The sequence below is a fragment of the Ursus americanus genome, chromosome 15 (assembly GCF_024610735.1).
Source record: "Ursus americanus isolate L20-20 chromosome 15, mUrsAme1.1.p, whole genome shotgun sequence".
NCBI lineage: Eukaryota > Metazoa > Chordata > Mammalia > Carnivora > Ursidae > Ursus > Ursus americanus.
The window spans coordinates 32858095-32881584 of NC_142141.1; the positions used below are offsets into that span (position 1 = coordinate 32858095).

At 35.0% G+C, this 23490-nt stretch overlaps 1 protein-coding gene across 2 annotated transcripts in view; it reads right to left on the minus strand.

Moving 5' to 3' along the window:
- FBXO4 (F-box protein 4) overlaps window positions 1-23490 on the minus strand; it is a 364568-nt gene that overhangs the window by 258616 nt on the left and 82462 nt on the right. The window contains exon 7 of one of the 2 annotated variants that reach the window (XM_087867908.1): window positions 22123-22978. The exons of the other annotated variant lie outside the window; for it this stretch is intronic. The gene's annotated coding sequence lies outside the window, so the exon portion shown is untranslated. Of the gene's footprint in view, window positions 1-22122; window positions 22979-23490 lie in introns of those variants that run through there. 2 annotated transcript variants of the gene reach the window in all.

A 23490-nucleotide genomic window follows, 5' to 3' on the forward strand; every position in this document is an offset into this window, starting at 1 on the left:
TGAAGGACAAAAGGACAAAGCTACCAGTGTGACCAAATACCGAATTTACATGATTGGAATTTTAGCCCCAAGAAGTCTTTCAATAGTAGACATTGTCTTAATATGAAAATGACAATAAACACTCCATATCTGACCTTGTACTCATATTCAAATGTTTCCAGATATAAAAGCTATCCTTCTCCTTTGCAATAATTTACAATTGGGAGGCGTTTTCACTGAGCAAGAGTTTTGCTTACTATTTAATAAGTTTAGACTCTGATTTACCATGATGAATCAACAAATGCAATAGAATAATGTGTTATCTTAAATATCTTGGGTTAGTGGGGGAAAAGAACAGAGGCAACCTTCATGTGTTAATGATATTTAACAAATGAAATGACAAATGTGAAAACAATGTTTTCAGACTATTTCAAATAGAGATAAATAGTATTCAGTGGAGGAGAATTGAGTGATGACAGGACACACCATAGCATAAGCAAGCTCTACTCAAAAGGACTGACATTTTGGTAATCAATCCGTAAATATATATGTATATATATATAGAGAGAGAGAGAGAAGAGATATGTGCCACTCATTCTATCTCCATAACTACCAAATTGCGAACCATCATTTGCAATAAGTGTAGTAGTAAGAATATCAAGAATATTTTGTTAATAGATTGTTAAACCTTTTTCAGTATTATAATTTCAAGCACAACCACTTAAATGATTGAGTCATTAAAATAATGTAAGAATAGTTTAAAAACAGAGACGCCTGGGTGGCACAGCGGTTAAGCGTCTGCCTTCGGCTCAGGGCGTGATCCCGGTGTTACGGGATCGAGCCCCACATCAGGCTCTTCCGCTATGAGCCTGCTTCTTCCTCTCCCACTCCCCCTGCTTGTGTTCCCTCTCTCGCTGGCTGTCTCTCTCTGTCGAATAAATAAATAAAATCTTTAAAAAAAAAAAAAAGAATAGTTTAAAAACAGCTTACTGTTTAAAAGAAAAATATCAACAGCCTTAATGACAATGACTTAGAAGATGGTCCATCATAAGCAAAATTTAAGGAATCAAGTTAACCACAAGTAAAAAAGAGACTATCCAAGCACATTTTCATACCATTACGCTCAACTTTATCAATTAATTAAAACACTGTTTGTAATATCAAATTAATTTGAATGTTACTAGTTTATGAGTTACCTTTGAAAATTTGGGTATTTTGGTAAATATTTTTAATAAAAATAATTCCAAATGTAACGAGAATTTGAAATATAATTATTTCCTGCATCTTAATGAAGTCACATAGAACCCCCCAAATTTGTCTAGAATTTTTTGAAATTTTTTTAAAAAGTGTGATATACTATAAATTTATTTTGATTTTAAAGCACTAAAAGACTCTATTCTAAATTTAGTAAATTTAGTTTATTCTAAATTGTTAATATATATTTTAGCATTATTACAATAAATGTAATGCAAGCCAAAACCAAAGGTTCTTAAAAATGTTTTCCTTGAAAAGTAGTCTATATATCTTACTCAATTTTGAGAATTTGAAAATTTTGAGAAATTGAATTGTGTTATACTGCCAATATCGATGCATGTATCAAACTTAATGGTTGTTTATACTTGTTCTCTTAAAAAAAATAACTACCTATAACTTCAAGATTTAGTTTTAAAAAAAAACCACCAATTCTGTGAGGCTGTTCCTGAACCACACCACCACAGTTAACAATAGAGTTAATCACTTCCTCTGCAAGTAGCCTTTATAGCTCTTATCACATTTCACTGTCCTTTTATCATCTTCTGATCTTCCTTCCCAGAAGGAAAGGTCTTTTAGGACACAGTCTGTAATTTATTCATCATTGAAATCACAGTTCTTTGTTCAGTCCCTGGCACACGGAAAACATTCAATAAATATCTAGTGAACAAATAAACAAAATAATTATTTAATTAATCGGTGGAAAGGCAGAAGCAATTACTCCCATCAGTAATAAGACTAAAAAATCTGCAGCCTGTGATCCCTTGAAACACATCGATGCCACACAGCTAGAGAGCAATGTTCATAAACCACACTGGCTTTGTCATACTGGAGGAAAGTAAGAATACGCATTGTGGGAATTTAAAGATTGTGAATCAGTCTATCAGCAAGTGTTCCCCAAACTGTCATCTCAACCTCTCATCTTGAGGGATGATTTTTTAGGGCAAGTAAGAGGAAGGTACTAGAGAGAGAGCTGTGCTGAAGAAGAACCAGTCCAAGAAATTCACTGAACTTTGAATAAATTGGTTGCTGGGGACACATCTGTTTAGGAATCATATGAAAAGCAATGGAAGAGACATGGATCCCTTTTTGAGTTGTCTGTAAGTTCCAAGACCATGTCTGAAACTTTTATCAGCTGGAAATAGAAGCCAGGTTCCAACCCAGTTTTCCTTCTCACCCTTGGAATTGCTTGGAGAGACTGTTATGCTTTGGTAACAAAGAACTACCAAGTCCCAGCAGCCTAAAACAACAAAGGTTTCTTTCTTTCTCACATCAATGTCCACCGGCTGGTGGTTTTGCTCCACACCAGCCCCACTGAAGACCTACACTAATGAAGCATCCCGTCTGGAACATCCTGGTCATCTTGGCAGCAGCAGTTCTTGAGGGTCAGGCAGCAGCAACTAAATGCTCCAGCTCAAAAGTAACATGTGTCCCTATGCACATGACACATATTTTCAAAAAAATAGTCAGTGGCCCCAACCAACCACAAGGTGGCAAGCAGGGCCATCCTACTTTGTGCTCAGAAGCTGAGTAGCCAGCACAAACTACCACACCCTAAGACTAACTCATTCAGGAGGTATGCCTTCACAGATCACCAGCATCTTGTCAAGGGGATTATCTTCTTTTCAGTTAGGAAAAACCAAAAACCAGACCAAACCAAACCAAAAAATCTTCCCTCCTGCTAATTTATTAGCCTCAAGTTTGCCTTTAAAAAGATGAACGATACTCTGTGAACAGCCAGTATGTGGGGCAAAAGAAAACAGACACAATGAAGACATACTACACGATAACATAAAATTCAGGAGGAACAAGTGCACCTAATCAATGGTGATAGAACACAGGGGCGTCTGGGTGACACAGCGGTTAAGCGTCTGCCTTCGGCTCAGGGTGTGATCCCGGCATTATGGGATCGAGCCCCACATCAGGCTCCTCTGCTATGAACGTGCTTCTTCCTCTCCCACTCCCCCTGCTTGTGTTCCCTCTCTCACTGGCTGTCTCTATCTCTGTCGAATAAATAAATAAAATCTTTTAAAAAAATGGTGATAGAACACAGAAAGGTGGTTAGCTCGGGGTGTAATACTGACTGGGAGGAGTACTTTCAAGGGGCTAGCTAGGTACTTTGCCTGCATGTACCCACAGAAAAGTTGATTAAACTGTACTCTTAAGATTGGGTGGTTAAATGTGTGTTGTAACTAAAAAAACAATTCTTATATATAGAACATAAGCATTAATGGAAGCTAGGGAGAAATTAAAGGTTCATGTAAGTCCATCTCTCTCTCTCTCTCTCTTTTTTCTCATATACTCTCACACACACATTCTATTTCTTTTTTTTATTTCAATTACTTAACATTTAGTGTAATGTTAGTTTCAGAGGAGGAGTTCAGTGATTCATCAGTCTTTTATAATACCCACTGCTCATTACATCATGTGCCTCCTGAAGTCCATCTTTTTATCTAGCACATTGTTAAAAAAAAATTCATCTATAATCCAAATAAGAAAACTATTCACCCAGAATTCATGAGAAAGTAAAAACTGAAACACTTGGGATGTTTCCATAAATTCCATAAGCAAGCCCTTACTTAAGTGATTTCAAATCATCTTCATCTTCAATAAAGGTATATGCAGCTGGTACAATGAGTCAACTCTAAAGATACTCTAATGTAATAGAAAAAGAGATGCTTCCTGTAACAGGCTAATGCAAAAGCCAGCTTGTCAGGAACCCCTGTCAATAAACATGAAGTTTTAAACAAAATTATTGATCCATAGGCAGAACTAAAAAGTGCATGCCAGGGGGACATTAAGGAGTGAGTGAAAATGTTTAATAATTCTAGTGAGTGAAAATGTTTAATAATTCTTCATTATTATAGGCCTTTATTCTACGTACTACTTAATGAGGTCTTGAAAACCCAGAATTTCATCTTGAGTGGCTTTGTAATTATTTAAGAAAATAAGGGTTACATTTGGAGATTATCCTGGAGAAATTCCATTTATTATAATAATTTTATAAGGAAATGTGTATTGTTTTATTTTAAATGTGTATTGTTTTATATTGTTTTATATATTGTATTATATTAAATGTGTATTGTTTTATAATAATTTTATAAGGAAATGTATATTGTTTTATATTTATATTTATATTAAATTTTATATTAAATTAAATATTATATTATATTAAATTTGTCTATCTGTATTGTGCAGATAGACAAAACTCTAATCATTTGGACACTCTGAATAAAACTAGCTGATTTCTTCAGATTGTTGAATAATTTACAATGATCCGTCTTAATGGTTCTCAAATTTGTTCAGAAGGCTAGAGACATGGAGACCTTTTCAGAATACCATAATCTTTTTTACATTTGAAATTTGATATTTAATTCCTTTACCCAAATAAGAAACTGCTTTCTTAGCCCTAAAAAAGGCAAAAAAAAAAAAAACCCACATACACATACATACATAATATAAAATCACAATCATTAGCACACAACTTTTGAAAAGAAAAATAAATTATCAAATCAAGTATGATAAAATGTTTTTAAGTTTTTCTATATTCATTTGCTTCTTTTAATTCAATAATAATAAATAATATATAAATAATTAATAATATATTTATGTATTATATGCTATGATACACAATAAATAAAAATATTTATATATCATTATACACTATAATAAATAATATTGAGTTCAATAATTCAATAGCTAAAGATCACTAATAGACAAGAAACAGCTATCAGTAAAGCTTTTAATAAAATTTTAAAGAGAAAAAATTTAAAAATAGAAAGTCTATTGATTTTCATGTTTTTTCTAAAAAAAATAGGAAAACACATATTATTCAGTACTAGCCTCAGGACATTTTGTTTCAAATTAAAGAATGCCAGAGTTTCAGAGCACATAGCTTGTTTGATTTCTCTGTCAATGGTAAGAAGTGGAAAGCCTTTTTGGTTTTATTAGAACTTCTAAAGCTTCCTTGGGATCTGATTTTATTTCAGCTCCTTTACTGCAATGAAGGCAGGGGAGAATTGGAAAGTGTTTACATATAAGGGCTGTAACAAGAAATATCACAGGACAATAACTTCCAATTTTTTTACTCCTATACTACTAGAAAGAATTTTGGCAAACTATGTGCCTCTTTGCACATTTTTAACTTAACCATAATTTTTTATCATAAGCTCTATTGCAAACAATATAACTTCGGTTTATTTAATATTGACATGTAAATAAAACTGCTATATCTTATATCCAAAAGGAATAAACATTACTGTCCATTTTAATTAAATATTGAATTAACTCTTCTTTACAGATTAGAAATTTCATATTGCTTCCTTTTCTGTTCAAAACTTGTATTTCCATTCCACTTCCCCTACAGAATTTTACCCTAATCCAATCTATTTTTATATTTGAAATTATTTTTTTAATCAACCTATATTACTTTCCTGGCACAAAAACCTGTGTATAAATTAAAATATGTTTTTTAAATTTATGAAACCATAAAGCTATGTTAAAATATTTCTTCTAGACTTAATTATTTCAATTAGCAAACAATCAATATGATATAAATAGTATAAATATTGATAAATACCTGACATAGAAAAGTAAAATTTTATTGGAAATATAAGTTAGTAAGTATGGTTGCTTTTTGCAATTGGTTCGCTACGTATTTCTAGGATGAGACAGGGTTTAACAAACATTCCAGTTTATTGAATTATATGCAAGCCATTCTGCTAAGAGATCCAAGCTGTTCTTAGATCTCGCCTCATTCACCTCTTCCTAGTTCACCGTTGTCCAGCCTTAAAGACCTCCTCACATGCTTTGAATATGTCAAGCAGAAAACCCCCACTTCCTGGAATGATTCTTCACTTCATTAAGATACCTGCTCAAATATACCTTATCAAACGAAGTACCCCACCACTCACTGTCTCCTTACACTGCTTCATTTATTTCTTTAAACTTATGTCCACTCAATATATTATATATTAATTGGCTTATAACTTGACTCCACCCTCGTCAGCATTCAAGATCCATGAGAACAAACACTTTTGTTATTCCCTGCTGTGTTCCCAGCCCTAGACCAGCCCTTCATACAGCATCTCAAAAAGTGCATAGGTAGATGAATGAATGGGAATCTTTCTGATCTCAATTAACAGTAAAATATTAAAAGAAAAAAAAAGGCGAACTAGCATAGGTTTAATAATAGTAATAGTCTATTTTTCCAAGTATGGACACTTAAAAAATTGCTATCCAATAAAGACTCATTTTCTAAAACAAAGGAATCTTGAATGCCAAAACACAGTAAATCCACTACGTCAGAAACAAATGAGTATATTAAACTGTTCTAGAAATTCACTATATTTTTCTTATTTTCTTACTTCATACTAGTGAATACTTCAGCGAGGAAATCATTGTTACAAACACTTTGGCTGTCAACACTTATCTGGGCCATGCCAGGACACTATCTTATTCTCACTTAATCTTAAGAAATAAGATTATTTCTTATTTCTTATTTCAGCTGAGGCATTCGTAGCTGATAACTGGATAAAAACACTAAAATACATTTGAAAGCAGACAAACAAAGAAAAAAAAGTTGGATGATTGACTTAAGATGAAATTGAAAAACGTCTAATGGCTTTCTAGATAGAATGTCTAACCTAAAGAAAAGAGGGAGTATATTCTCTTTGTAGAATTTGGGGCTTCAGAAACTGAATCATGAGAAGGAAATTATTTTTCAAAGCATCCTTCAAATTACCTTCATAAAGAAAGAAAATTACATTTGACATTATATCTGAGATTTGGGGCAAGCCTGAAGTGGAATTTGCTAATTACTGACTCTTCCATATCCTATCTCATTGGGTGTTACCATTTACATGTATCATAAAAGATGTCATTTTATGCTTTACCTCCTGGCCATTTTTCATTTTTTTGTTTTAGTTTTAGCTATATGGTTCATTTATTCTTTGATATCTTTTAGGTCTAATAACTTGGAAGGGATACATGCTGTTTTACCTGGAAACCTTACAATCAAACCATTAGTCTGTAATTATCAGTGTCAAGAATGAAACAGCCATTATTTGCTTTTTCAATGACAGGACAAAATAATTTGCGTATTTGTACCTTCTTTAACACCCCTATACTCTCTTCGGTTTTGTTTTGCTTTTTGTTCATAATCTGTAATGTTTTTATTATAATCTGGGATGATTTTTAAGTGTATCATCAATTTCAAAAATTATGTTTGTTTCATTTTGTAAACACACAACAGTTGTTTACACTTTGTTTATTTAAATGGTTTCAGTGCTCAACATCAGTCTTTTCCTATCATGACATAGGCGATGGGTTTTTATTTTGATGTAATCTCTTATTTGAGTTCATCTTCAAATGATGTAAGGGGCCCCTAGGAAAATGGTCCTATTTTGCCCACTGCTCATCACTGTCATTAATTAACTCTAACCGCAACAAATTAGGAGGTCTTAAAGGGGTACGCCTGCATTTCCTCATTTCCTGCAAAGGATGCAATACTCACTACTTTCTTAAGAAGTTTAGGAGTCTTTGGTGGCTCCTTTAATTGGTCTCATCTGTGCTCTATCCATTAGAAATCCACCACCATTACATTCATGTCATATCATTACTGCTATTCTCTACTACTGTTATTCATTTATCATTTCAATAGGTTTTGGGGAAAGAGTAGGTCTGAAAGGAAGATTTGATCACATCACTCCTTTGCTTCAGATGTCCTAGCTAAGTCCTCACCTATAGAGAAACATTCATACTCCATAGAAGAAAGATCCTTCATTCTCTGGCCCAGCCCACCTAAATCTTATACCAGAGCAAGTGCCCCTAGATCTGGCCCTTCTTCTGTGTGTAGATAAAGACAGAGGAAGTTTTTTTGTCCTTAAGCTGCTTTAGACAGAGTCCAAAATTAAAGCCATCCCTATTTTACTTATTTTACTTTGCTTTTGATATCTTTTTAAGTACGGAAAGAATGAAGGAAAAATCAATTCAAAGTAAGTAAACACGTCAATAGCAATTGAACATGGAAACATGTAGAATAATTATCCATGAAATAGCTGTTTTTATATTTTGACAAATATCAAGGGAACTAGCATCCTAAGTAAAGCCATCTATAGTGAAGCCAATAAACACCTTGGAAATATTTACCAGTGCTTTTGGCTATGAATATTACTTCTCAAATGTTAATAAACATGAGGAACTATCGTAGTCAACCAAGAATATCATTCACCAGCATCATCAGGGATCTCTCAGCAACTCTTCAGTCATTCACAACTGTTTGACTATGCTGACTGCCAGGTCAAATATTTTTCTAGCTTGAAAATCAAATGAAGAACATCTTTTTATAGTTTATTCTTAATTCTCTTCTAGATATTGCTTATTACAAACAATTGTATGAGTTCCCGTGACATTTATACATAGAATAACTGCTAAACCTAAGTTAAATTTCTCAAAACATATTACTGTGTCTAATGAAGTCAGCTTCTCTGATCTATGTTAATCTTTCCTCCAAATCAACTTTAAATTACACTCAACCTTCTAGGCACACTAGATCATTAGTTGCTTCACAGCAAACAGTAGATATATTTATTTGGTCTAATTAACTATGATAAAAGGATCAGGGGCAGTACCTTGAGATATTTGCTGTAGATTTCTAAAAATATGCATAGAAATTGTTCTATACAAAAAAGGTGTTTAATGGAACCAATCTGTGGGCTCTCTAAAGCTTGGGCAAATAAATCGGGAAAAACATATTTTCTCTTTTGGACAATGGTAAATCAAGATAATTTCCATTATCTAGTTAATGCTAATTATTTGAAATAGCTCTTATTAGTAGTGAACCAAATGCCTTTGATACTTACTGCAATAAAATGACTGGTTTGCATTTATACACATCTCAGTTTTTTCCACTTAAAAGATATGTAAATACAAATTAGCCACTTTTAGCAATAGATGAAATTGAGTTATTATTAATTTTACATGCATTAAAGAATTGGTCAGCCTTCATTTCTAGCTAATTTAACACAGTCATTGGATGACAAATGCCTTTTTTTCAGAAGGAATCTGAGAATCAAAAAAAAAAATAGCTGCCAGAGTTCTGCTTTTACTAAAAGTATTAGAAACTGGATAACTGACTTAAAAATAAGAAAATGGGTTTTTCAGATATAAAGTTCTGATGATCATATCCCTAGCATTATAATAAAAAAAAGTTTTCAGATTTCTAAGTGGGTTTAAAATATGTCTTCTCTTTGGTACATTTTTTGAGAATAAGATTTGGGGGGGGGGGCAGTGGGGACAGAGTCCCATAGTCTCTACTGCCTCTTATAGGGGAGGAGATGGCTTTTATTAGATAGAGCAAACACTGTTTGAGACATCAACACTACCCAATTTTGGCAATGGAGAAAAGAAAGTGCCTCTCCTCCTTCTTCAGTGAAGCTCTCCTCAATCTCCGTTGTTTTCCAAGGTCTCTCCAACCTCTTAATTTTGAAGTATCTCAAGACATTCTCAGTCCTCTGCTTTAGCTACACTCACCTGGTGATTTCATTCAGGTTTACGGTTTAATCCACTTCCTCTCTATTCTAATGCTCCCAAATTCTTATCTAAAGTCCAGACCTTATTTCCAAACTCCAGATTCATATATCCAACAGCTGCCTCAACATTTCCACTGGGATTGTAAATAGCATACCAAAGTCAGCATGTCCAAAACTCAACTCCTATTCTTTCTTTACAGATACCTTTGATCTAGCTGTTCCCTTTGCTGGAAGAGTCCCCACTTACACACACACACACACACACACACACACACACACACACACACACACACACCAGATTGCTGCTTGGCTAAACTCCTAACCTCCTTACCTTCTCCAATCTTTGCTCAGATACTGCTATCTTAATGAGTCCTGCCCTGACTGCCTTATTTAACACTGAAACCTGATCCCCTCTGTGACCATAGACACCCTAATCCTCCTTACCCTGTTCTATCTGTTTTGCTCACAGCACTTTAGCCTACTATTTGATTTCCTTATTTATTTTGTATCCTCCTACTGAGATATAAGACCACTGAGGGTACCATATTTTTCTCTTTGGTTCATGGAATATCTCAAACACATAGAACAGTACCTAACACACAGTAGTTGCTCAGTAATTATTTGTTGAACAAATGGATGGCAGTAAGTAGACACACCCCTGAATTCCTAAATAGGGTTAATCATGTATGAACTTATATTTAGAAATTTATCTCATTGCCCCTCCACGCTGCACCATCTTTTCCTATCTGCATCCCTCATTCTTTCCTCTAGCTACTTCTCTTCCCTTCTTCCTTTCCCTCCCTTGTCAAGTGCCCAGTGCTCTCTTGCTGCCCCTTGGTTTCTGCTCAAGAAACTATGAAAAGCAGAATAAAAGGTGAGGAGCCCTCCTTGAATCTTTGTTCCTCAAATTACTATTTCTGTGTTTTGTTCTTATTATTATTGTGCAGGAGATTTAGAAAACATCATCTGGATGTTAACTGAGATCAGCAAAAATATACCCCCAACTTGTCCAGACTTAAATATATTGTTGAGTAAACACATAAAAAAGCTTGAAAATGAAGGGCACTGTATGTGTGTATGTGTGTGTGTATTATAACACATTCTGTTATCATACAAGAATAAAAGATTATTTGCTGGAAAGTGTATCCTAGTAAGTTCTTAGAGAAAATACAGTCATTTGGATTTGATAATCAAGGATGTTAAGGTTTTCCAATTCAAAGTTTGACAGGTATAGACCCTGTGAATTAAGGCATAGCAGAATTTACCATTTTGTCAGATAAGAACATCACACAAAATGCTGGCTCTGAGGTACTTTTTAACATAAGTGAAACTTCAACTTGGATCCCATTTCTTGCTAGCATGTTTATGAGCATTTCTGGGTTACTATCTCATCCCCTTCTCAGCCAGGACTAGGAAGATCACAAGTTCTAACATCATTCTTGATCCACATTGAATTAGGTGTTTATTAGATAAAACTATTTCTGAGTGGTCAAAGCTTTCTTGTCATTTCATAAAATCTAAAGAACTGATCACTCCAGTACTAAAAGGTTCCTTACTAGACAACATGAGGGTTCTTTCGTTTGTTCTTTCTTGTGTGCCAGGTTTTGATGGTGGTGATTCTGGTGAGGTTAAGAATAGAGGAAAAATCTGTAAAGGTTCCAGCTAGGCATATCCCCTTGACCCCATGGAACCCTCAACTGTATTAAGGAACCCACAGAAAGTAGGGTCAGAGTAGGTCTTCTACAGCATAAGGCCCCAGGAGGCCCTAGGCTGAGGACAGTATTGCCTGTATGACCCTATGGAATATAAAATTAATACAACCCTGGATTACTTTGTCACCTTGAACAAGCTCAATCATTAAGCAGTGGAAATGGACAGCAAGTCCAAAAATATTCACTTGCCAATCGCTTTACTATGTTTCTCACCTACTGTCAATACTGAATTTTTCTGATAGGACCAGTATCAAGAAAAACCTTAAGCCAAGGCAAGAGTTCATCAGAGAGATTATAACTATGCCTAACATGGTACCCCGTTTTTACTCTTTTCTTATCTCCCTACACTTCCCACCATCTTAGATCCACACATCATATACCTTTGCTTTGTAAAGCAATATCTATTGGACTACATTTATCAATATGTATCTGAAAATAATTATAAATTTCTATCATTACCATCCTGTTCCACCAACACACACATACACACAACACACATGCCTGTCACAAGTCTTTTTTTTCTAAGTCATTGGTTTCCTGAAACAAAGGGACCATCCTTCCTGTTCTTCTCATTAGATTTAGTATTTGCAAACTGAAAGTTTGATGGTAATAACAGCTGGTTTCTTTTTTTTTTTTAATGTTAAACACTGTACTTTATGTATGTATTTATTTATTTTTATTTAAATTCAATTAATATATAATGTATTAGTGGTTTACTTTGTGTCAGGCATATACTGAGCCCTGTGTATGTACTTGCTTATGTAAATCTGACAACAATCCTGTGATGTAGGTACTATGATTATCCCACTTTACAGGTTAGGAAATTAAGGCACCTTTACCATGGTAAGTAAAGCTAAGTAAAAACCTACATTCTTGGGGCACCTGGGTGGCTCAGTCATTAAGCATCTGCCTTCAGCTCAGGGCATGATCCCAGGGTCCTGGGATCGAGCCCCACATTGCGTTCCCTGCTCTGCTGGAAGCCTGCTTCTTCCTTCCAGACTCCCCCTCCTTGTGTTCCCTCTCTCACTGGCTGTCTCTCTCTCTCTGTCCAATAAACAAATTAAAAAACAAACAAACAAACAAAAAACCTACACTCTTTACCCCAACCTCTGACCTCCTTAACTCATGGTGTAAGAACTTGTCCATTGATTGCATCAATTATATTATCACTATCACCATTTTAAAATAATAGAATGTAATAACTTGCAGATTTAAGAAATACATCTTACGCACACACACATACAATTAAAACAAAAGTTTCACAAGTCAGTAATCAACCTTACTATTTTACTACATGCAAATGCACCCCCATATCTTCCATATTATTCTAGTCTAGTGTATTTTTTAAAAGTATCATCAACTCACTAAATTGATTTTATACCAGACTGAGTTACAAATATTGTGAAAAATGGTAAATAATGGTATGTCGCTTTTATTTTTCTATTACTTTATAAACTTTCTAATCATTTACCAAATTTGATGCAAAAATGAATTTTAAAATTTCCTGATAACCTTGTTTTAAAAAAAATTAAATATTCAGATTGTATCTACACAAGAGAAATATAGAATTCAACATTGAAAAGATCTGACAAGGTTTTTAAATATTTTCCTAAACAGCAAAAGTTACATGAAAACTATCTTTGTAATCATGATAAAGCTAAGCACACAGTAGTCTCTCCATATACATTACAATAAAAATAATTATGTAGCGACAAGTAATAAAGTGAAAATTAACCTTTTAAAATGTGTTTTATTTATCAACAAATATATTTTTGTTGCTTGAAAGATGTAATTAGTTTCTTTTACATCTTTTCTTAGGAAATCTAAAACTGTCTCCTATACACAAAGTTTTTAATTATAATTTTTAATGTCATTTTCTTGGTAAATAAATCACCTAAGCATAATTTATCTATTCACAATATACAGTGGAATCATTCCTCTTACATTTTCATAGTTGGAATGACTTGAAAGGATGTTATTTGTTTTTATATAAAAGAATAAGGGGGGGACCTGGGTGACTCAGTCAGTTAAGCGTCCAACTCTTGATTTCAGCTCAGGTCATGATCTCAGGATCCTGGGACCAAGCCCCATGTCAGGATCCCCGCTCAGCAGGGAGTCTTCTTGTCTCTCTCTCTCTCTCTGCTCACTCTCCCTGTCTCTCCCTCTCCCTCAAATAAATAAATAAATCTTAAAAAAAAAAAAAAAGAATAAGGAAAATATACTGATTAGAGAAGCTACATTTTTTCCAAACTGAGTTTTAGCATTGGACATAGGACAAAACGTAAACCTTTGAAGATTAGCAAGGCCAATTTCCACCCCAAGTTGGGGTTAGCCAGTCTCTGTTTACTTGGAAAGAACAAAGGTTATGCTCATATTCAGAGACCGTGTTAAAAGGTCTACTACCAAGTACAACTCCTAGCCACATGTTCATGTCCAGAAATAAATAGCTGGTCCACCTTCAGTGCAAGTTGACAGTAAATGCAAAAAAGGAAAGGCAAGGATGGATGGAAGTCTTATAGCTAACCAACTGATTTGCAGGAAAGTTAGAAGTGGAGTTTCATATTTGTGAAATGCTTTTGTATAGGTATCATGAATTACACTTGGCCCATTTCTAATGCATATGCTGCGGGAATTAACAGATACCAGAAGTGCAATAGTAGCCTAAAGGAGCAATAAAGAGAGGTAGATTTCACAGTGTAATCACACTTATGTCATCTATAAATGTCACAGTTCATTTCCATTAATGGCTTCTTCCCATCTTTTTACTTTCTCAAAAATGGGAAAACATACATCACTCGAATGCTATTTTATTCAAGTGCTAACTAAATTTTTTGTCCTTGGACTTGACTAGTTAGTTAACAAACAAAAAACGCCTGCATTTGTCGAGGGCAATTTGGACACTGTCCACAAGATGGTCATGTCCATAAACCTCCCATCTGGTTCCTCCACTGGAAGGACTTGAGAACATAAGGAAGTAACATGTTGAAATGTTACAATATTCTTTTTCAAACCTATGCTTTCATATGGAAACAAAAGCCTCTTGTTCCTGGCAACTTGATTCCTAAAAAACTTGCCTGCTGTCTCTAGTTTGTCTGTAATCTTTTCTATATTGCAGAGTCAGAAAAATGTGAAATACTACAGAGATTTAGCAAATCTCTCTGATGCCCAGCCCTGGAAAGGGCAGGAGAGGACTGCTTACCAGTTTGCTTCTTTTTCTCCCACAAGTTCAAAGACAGTTAAATCCAGTGGTTCAATCTAACAGTTTGTGTTCACAGCCTTGAGTCTTAGTACAAGACATGTCCCAGGCTGAGGATCCAAATAAGAATACTCTTTACTGCGGTGGCCTTAGTCAGGCTGGGGACATCAGTGTTTGCTCATGATTAGCAGCAAACAAAGCTCTTGGTAAGAGAATTCAGATTCATTATGTAGGCCTCAGAAGTTGTATCTCAATCTACAAACTCTAGATATTTCTAGATCAATGACCATATGTGTGTGTATGCAATGTGTGTGGATATGGATGCATAAAAAGATTTTATATCTTTTGTTCATTCTGAGAAAAGCATAAAAAATTGAAACTTTAGGGGCGCCTGGGTGGCACAGAGGTTAAGCGTCTGCCTTCGGCTCAGGGCGTGATCCCTGTATTATGGGATCGAGCCCCACATCAGGCTCCTCTGCTATAAGCCTGCTTCTTCCTCTCCCACTCCCCCTGCTTGTGTTCCCTCTCTCGCTGGCTGTCTCTATCTCTGTCAAATAAATAAATAAAATCTTTAAAAAAAATTGAAACTTTAAAGTTTATTAACTCTGATTCTTTTTTTTTCCTTTAATAATCATTCTGTGCTACAGATGGTAATTAACATGACAATTTTGTTCTTCTTGTCCTTTGGGAGGGGAGATTGTTTGTGAACCTTCCTCCTTGTTTGTAAAGGTGCCATATTTTTCTCCTTTGCTGAGAGGTAAGTTCCCTTAAGACAGACACTGAAGAGATAAAAGTTCTGTTTTGGGAAACTTGGAAATATGAAAGTCAGCTGAGTGACAGAGAGAACAAAGAGATCAGAAGAGCATCTTTCCTCATTCATTGAACAAATACCTATTACTAATTATGTTCCAGGTTCTCTTCTAAACACTGGGGGGAGTAAACAATTGAGACCAAACCTGCACTTACACTACAGTGGGAGAAACTGACAATGAAAACACACACACAATAAGTTATTTAAAATATAAAATGCAGGTGTGGGGGGGAAGCTGGGAAAGGGGGAGACAATGTGGGTGGAGTACATTTACCTAAAGAAGGTGTATTCGTTTTCTATTGCTGCATAACAAATTACCACAAATTTAGTAGCTTAAAACAACATTCATCATCCAGGCATAACTTAAGTGGTCCTCTGCTCAGGATCTCACAAAACTGCTATCAAGAATGAGTTGGCCAAGGCTATGTAAGTTCTCATCTAAGACTTGGGGTCCTCTTCAAGTTCAGAACTCTTTCAAGTCAGCAGGATTCAGATCCTTGCAGCTGCAGAACCCAGCACAGTTGCTTCTTCATAGCCTACAGAAACCACTGATGGCTGAGGAGTAAGACTAGCCTTTCTTTAAACCCTCTTCCTCCCAAATATTGCCCATACCCAAGACATATCAGACCACATCGAAAAGAAGAAATTATTTACTCTAGGTTTAGGTAGTTCTCAAAAAGAATTATGGAAAGAAAAAAATGTAACTTTACTTGCAGTAGAAGGGAAGTAGCTGAACAACCTGTATCTTATGTTTTCTTACTCATACCTGTCTTCTCATTAACCCTGCCAATCCCATGTTTGTGTTCTCTAGTCTAGTATCTCACTCCCATCCTGTAGACACTCTAACCTTCCCCACCAAAGAAGGCCATTTGACCCCTCCCCAGATCCCTTTTGCTGTATGATAACTTAAGTGCCTTATGTCAGGGCTAGATGCAAATAGAGGCTTCTCAAAGGCTGTTGGTGAATATTTAAACTTCAGTTCATTTTCCCACAATTAATTGTGGCTGGTTTTCTCCATATTTTAGTTAAGAAATAAGCACACTTACCTAAAATATGAATCAGCAAATCACTTTTCTTTAAAGGGTTACATAGTAAACATTTTGCCTTTGCAAGGTATATTGTCTTTGTACTGTGTTCTAATAAAATTGTATTTATTAAAACAGGTGACGGGCAACCATAGTTTACTGACCTCTTATCAAAGCATTACTTTCTTTTCTTTAGTAACACAGACTAATCTCATATTCTAATATGCTATCTCCCTGTAGATATAAATTTGTTCTTAACTTTTGCCCCTATATACCTTCTCAAAATATAAGCAAAATGAAAATAAAGTACCATCAGCAGTAGACTCATTCAGACCTTGCTAGCATTGTGCACCTTATCCCCATGTTCTCTTGTGGAACTGCTCCATCCAACATGCTTATAGCAGGAGTTCATCCAAAGGGCCACTACAAAGCATTGTGCAAACAGCTTCAAAAGGGGCCAGCACCACCCCAAAGTGACTCCTGTCCCAGGGAGAGGGGAAGAAACCACACATATCGGTTTGACAGTGACCCCAGCAGAGGGGTGTGGGCAGACATCTGGTCTGACTATAGGCCTCACACACCAGTGAAAGCTTCTCAGAAGCAACACAGGGAGAGCACCCTGCAGTTCAGTGCTACTGTAGCACTTACAAACACCTGGTCTAACTCAACTGGGGTGAGGGTTGACCCAAGGCATCCTCTAACTGGTCCACTAACAACACAGGGATCAAACTCTGCCCACAACAGGCAAAAAGAGATACTGCAGATACTGGACTGAAGGCAAATGCAGCTCAACCACAACAATAAAGAACACAAAACACACATAGGAGATATCCTGAAGTTCTGGTGAACAGGGGACACTGCACTTCAGAGAACTACAGGACCTCTTCTTCATAAGACCACAACTTTCAAAAGCAGGAGATGTAGCTGACTTTCCTAACACATAGAAACAGGCAAAGAGAGTTAGACAAAATGAAGAGACAGAGAAATATGTCACAAATGAAAGAATGGGACAAAGATCACAGCAAGAGAGCTAAATTAAATGGAGATAAGAAATACGTCTGATAGAAAATTTAAAGTAATGGTCATAAAGATGGTCACTGAACTTGAGAAAAGAATGAAGGACTTCAGGAGACCCTCAACAAAGAGATAGAAAATACTAAAAAGAACCAAGCAGAGATGAAGAAAACAAGAAATGAAATTAAAAATACACTAGAGGTCATAAATAATAGACTAGAAGAAGCAGAATAAAGGGCCAACCTGAAGGAAAGAGTAATGAAATGCAATAAAGCTGAACAGGAGAAAGAAAAAAGAATAAAAAATGAAAATATATTAAGGGAACTCAGGAATACCATCAAACATAATAACATTTGCATTATAAAGATCCCAGACAGAGAAGAGAGAGAAAAGGGAGCAGAAAATTTATTTGAAAAAATAATAGCTGAAAACTTCCCAATCTGAGAAAGGAAAGAAATCCAGATCCAGGAGACACAGAGAACCCCCAACAAAATCAACCCAAGGAGGTCCACACCAAGATATATAGTAATTAAAGTGGCAAAAGGAGGGATAAAGAGAAGATTTTAAAAGCCGCAAGAGAAATGAAAAGAGTTACATACCAGGGAAACCCCATAAGCCTCTCAGCTGATTTTTCAACAGAAACTTGGTAGGCTGCAAGAAAGTGGTATGATATATTTAAAGTGCTGAGAGGGAAAAAAGAAACCTGCAACCAAGAGTACTCCATCCAGCAAGGCTATCATTCAAAATGGAAAGAGAGATAAAGAGTTCCCCAGACAAACAAAAGTTAAAAGAATTCATCACCACTAAACCAGCCTTCCAAGAAATATTAAGGGAGATTCTTTGAGTGGAAAAGAAAGACCATAAGAAAAGTGGTCTAAGAAAAGTAGGAAGCACAAAAGCAGTAAAGTTAATATCTATAAAAACCAGTGAAGGGATTCATAAAGTAAAATGATGTGAAATATGACACCATATACCTAAAATGTGGAGGGGAGAGGAGCAGAAATTTAGTGCTTTTTAGAACTGGTTCAAACTTGGGACACCTCAGTGGCTCAGTCAATTAAATGTCTGCCTTTGGTTCAGGTCATAATCCCAGGGTCCTGGGATTGAGACCTGCATCAGGCTTCTTGCTCAGTGGGGAGCCCACTTGTTCCTCTGCCTGCGCTCCCCCTGCTTGTGCTCTCTCTCGCTGACAAATAAAGAAATAAAATCTTAAAAAAAAAAAAAAAGAATAGAGTCAAACTTAAGTGACCATCAACTTAATATAGACTGTTATATCCATAAAATATTATGTATAAATCTATGATAACCACAATCAAAAACTGGTAATAGATATGCAAAAAATAAAAAGAAAGGAATCCAAATATATTACTAACAAAAGCCAGCAAACCATGAGAGAAGAGAGCAAGAGAAGAAAAGAACAGAGAAGATCTACAAAAACACCCACAAAACAAGTAACAAATGGCAATGAGTATATACCTAACAATAATTACTTGGAATGTTAAAAAATAATTACTTTGAATTTAAATGGACTAATCATGCTAATCAAATGACACAAGATGATGGAATGGATAAAAAAATAAAAAGACTTATCTATATGCTGCCTGTAAGAGACTCATATCAGACCTAAAAACACACGCAGATTGAAAGTGAAGGAATGTAAAAACATTTCTCCTGCAAAAGAAGTGAAAAGAAAGCTGGGGTAGCAATACTGGTATCAGACAAAATAGACATTAAGATAAAGACAGTAACATAAGAGACAAAGAAAGACACTACATAATCACAAATGGAACAATGCAACAAGAAGATATAACAATTATAATATTTATGCACCCAACATGAGAGTACCCAAATACATTAAGCTTCTAATAACAAACATAAAGAAAGTAATCAATAGTAATACAGTAATAATAGAGGACTTTAACATCCCACATACATAGACTGCCCAAACAAAAACAACAAGGAAACAGAGGCTTTGAATGACATGTTGGGCCAGATGGATCTGGATATATTCAGAACATTTCATCCTAAAACAGCGCAATCTTTTCAAGTGCACATGGAACGTTCTCCCGAATAGATCACATATTAGGCCACAAAACAAGTCTCAACACATTCGAAAAGATTAAACTAATACCATGCATCTTCTCTGACCACAATGCTATGAAAATAGAAATCAAACACACACACATAGAGGATAAATAACATGCTAAGAAACAATGAATGGGTCAACCAAGAAATCAAAGAGTTAATAAAAAAAATATGTGGAGACGAATGAAAATGAAAACACAATAGTCCAAAATCTTTGGGATGCAGCAAAAGCTGTTCTAAGAAGGAAGTTTATAGCAATATAGGCTTACCCCAAGAAGCAAGAAAATCTCAAATAAACAACCTAGTCTTATAACTAAAGGGTTAGAAAAAGAACAAACAAAACATGAAACGAGTAGAAGGAAGGAAATAATAAAGATAAGAACAGAAATAAATGAAATAAAAACTGAAAAAAAAAAAAACAGATCAATGAAACCAAGAGCTGGTTCTTTGAAAATATTGACAAAATTGATAAACCTCTAGCCAGACTCCTCATGAGAGAGAGAGAGAACTCAAACAAAATCACAAATGAAACAGAGAAATAACAACTGACACCACAGGGAAAAGAAGGATTTAAAGAGAATATTATGAAAAACCATATGCCAAAAAATTAGGCAACCTGGAAAAAATGGATAAATTCCTAGAAACATATAACCACCCAAAACTGAAGCAGGAAGAAATAGACAACTTGAACAGAGTGATTACTGCAATGAAATTAAATCAGTAATCAAAAAGCTGCCAACAAACAGGAGTCCAGGATCAAACGGCTTCACAGGTGAATCCTACCAAACATTTAAAGAAGAGTTAATACCTATTCTTCTCAAGATATTCTAAAAAATAGAAATGGAAGGAAAGCTTACATATGCATTCTATGAGACTAGCATTAACCTGATACTAAAACCAGGTAAAGACATCACAAAAAAAGAGAACTATAGGCCACTATCTTTGATGAATATAGGTACAAAAATCCTCAACAAAATACTAGCAAATCAAATCCAACAGTACATTAAAAAAATCATTCACCACGATCAACTGGGATTTATTTTTCAGATATAAGGGTGGTTCAATATTTGCAAATCAATCAACATGATACAACAAATCAACAAGAGGAAGGATGAAAACCATATGATCATTTCAACAGATGCAGAAAATGTATTTGACAAAATACAACATCCATTCATGATCAAAACTCTCAACAAAGAAGGTTTAGAGAAAACATACCTTAACAAAATAAAGTACTATGTTAAATACTTAACATCATAAACCCACAGCTAACATCATACTCTATGGAAAAAAACAGAGCTTTTTCCTCAAGATCAGAAACAAGACAAGGATATCCACTCTTACCACTTTTATTCAACCCAGTACTGGAAGTCCTAGCCACAGGAATTAGACAAGGAAAATAAATAAAAGCCACTCAAATTGGAAAGGAAGAAGAAAAACTATCACTATTTGCAGATATGATACTATATATAGAAAACCCTAAAGACTCCACCAAAAAACCACTAGAACTGATAAATGACTTCAGTCAGGTTGCAGGATACAAAATCAATATACAGAAATCTATTGCATTTCTATACACTAATAATGAAGTGGCAGAAAGAAAAATTAAGAAAACAGTCCCATTTACAAATACACCAAAAATAATAAAATACCTAGGAATAAACTTAACCAATGAGATGAAAGTTCTGTACTCTGAAAGCTATAAACACTAATGAAAGAATTTGAAGATGACACAAACAAATGGAAAGATATTCTATGCTCATGGATTGGGAGAACAAAAATCATTAAAATATCTATACTACCCAAAGCAATCCATAGATTCAATGCAATCCTTATCAAAATTCCAAAAGCATTTTTCATATAACTAGAACAGACAACCCTAAAATTTATAGAGAACCACAAAAAAACCTCAAACAGTCAAAGCAATCTTGAGAAAGGAGAACAAACCTAGAGGTTTGTTGAAATCCCAGATTTCAAGTAATACTGCAAAGCTGTAATAATCAAAACAGTATGGCACTGGCACAAAAATAGATGCATTCATTGATCAATAGAATAGAGAGCCCAGAAATAAATCCACAAATGTATGGTCAATTAATCTTTAACAAAGGAGGCAAGAATATGTAATGGGAAAGACAGTCTCTTCAAAAAATGGTGTTGTGAAAACTGGACAGCTACATGTAAAAGAATGAAACCAGACAACTTTCTTACACAATACACAAAAATAAACTTAAAATGCATTAAAGACCTAAGTATGAGACCTGAAACCATAAAAACCCTAGAAGAGAGGGTTTGGCTCTAGCAACATTCTTCTAGATATATCACCTAAGACAAGGAAAACAAAAGCAAAAATAAACCATTGAGACTACATCAAAATTAAAAGCTTCTGCACAGCATAGGAAACCATCAATAAAACTAAAAGATAACCTACTGAATGGGAGAAAATATTTGCAAATGACATATCTGATAAAGGGTTAGTATAAGAACTTATACAACTCAACACACACACACACACACACACACACACACACACACACACACACACACACACTAATCCAGTTAAAATGGGCAGAAGACAGGAACAGACATTTCTCCAAAGAAGACACACAGAGGGCCAAAGACAAACAAAAAGATGCTCAACATCACTCATCCCAAATCCTCCATTAATATTAATTTGTTTTGTGGTACTATTTCCAGTTCATTCTGCTACACAGACAACAAATATTTATCAAGTTCTTATGATGTGACTATCATTATGGTGACCTTTGAAGAGATAGAGAAGTATAGTATATACCTTCTTTCCTCAACGAGTTTATAAATGAATTGTGGAGACACACATACAAATTATATAACAATACAAAACTGTAATTCAGGAAGTATGATAAAGCAATTTTGGATCAAATTTCCACTTAGTGGCATAGAAAATACATGCCAAGAGTTCAGAGGAAGGCTATTTATACTGTCAGAGAAGGCTGAGGGAGAAAGGACTTCCCCCGGGACAAAACGATTAATACAATTTAGATAAATAGATTATGCAGTTTTCCAATAAATTTGAAGAACCTGTAAGGTCACAACTTAAACCAAAATTCAGAGCAAAAAACGCATGTATGTGTTCAGACAACAGTAAGCAAATCCAGTTGAAAGCAGAGTTTGTATGTGTAGAACAGCAGCATTTTTTACTACTCTTTTTATTGAAAGGTACATGTACATATCCAAATAAAATGGGGGACTGAGGAATTCTTTTCATTAACTCAGTGGTGGAACTTGTTCCAGACAGGATTAGGACTATATTATTATTGCAATTATTATTATTATTTTAGGGATGTCCATCATTCTCCATTTCTCTGCTTTGTTACTCTTTGTGGTCTGATTTCAATCTGTAAAAAAAAAAAAAATTGTGTAGGGTGGGAAAAATGGCCAATGACATTACCATATTCATACCCATTTCTCTTAGACAGTTTATGAAAAAAAAGAACTTCTTTCTCACAGCCCCTGAATGTCAATTCAGGAAAGAAGAATGATTGGCTTGGTAGAGGTCATGTATCAAATGGACTAACTGCAGTAGCCAAAGGAAACAGAAAAGTATTATAATTTCTTCAGCCTTCATCATGTGCCCACCACCCTATGATTATCGTAGGGAAGATGTGCACAGAAAGTGGTGGAGGTATTCCCCAAAGGTAACAGAAATGCTAAACAGGCAAAAACAAAACAAAACAAAACAAAAACAAAAACAAACAAACCAACAGATTCCCCCATAATAATTGATATCAACCTTTTCCTTGGGTTTTTTTAGTTCAAAACATTTGAGGGGTATACTATATCTACAAACTACATACACTACCTATGAACTGTGAAACTCAATCCTAGTTCAACAATTTCTAGCATGATG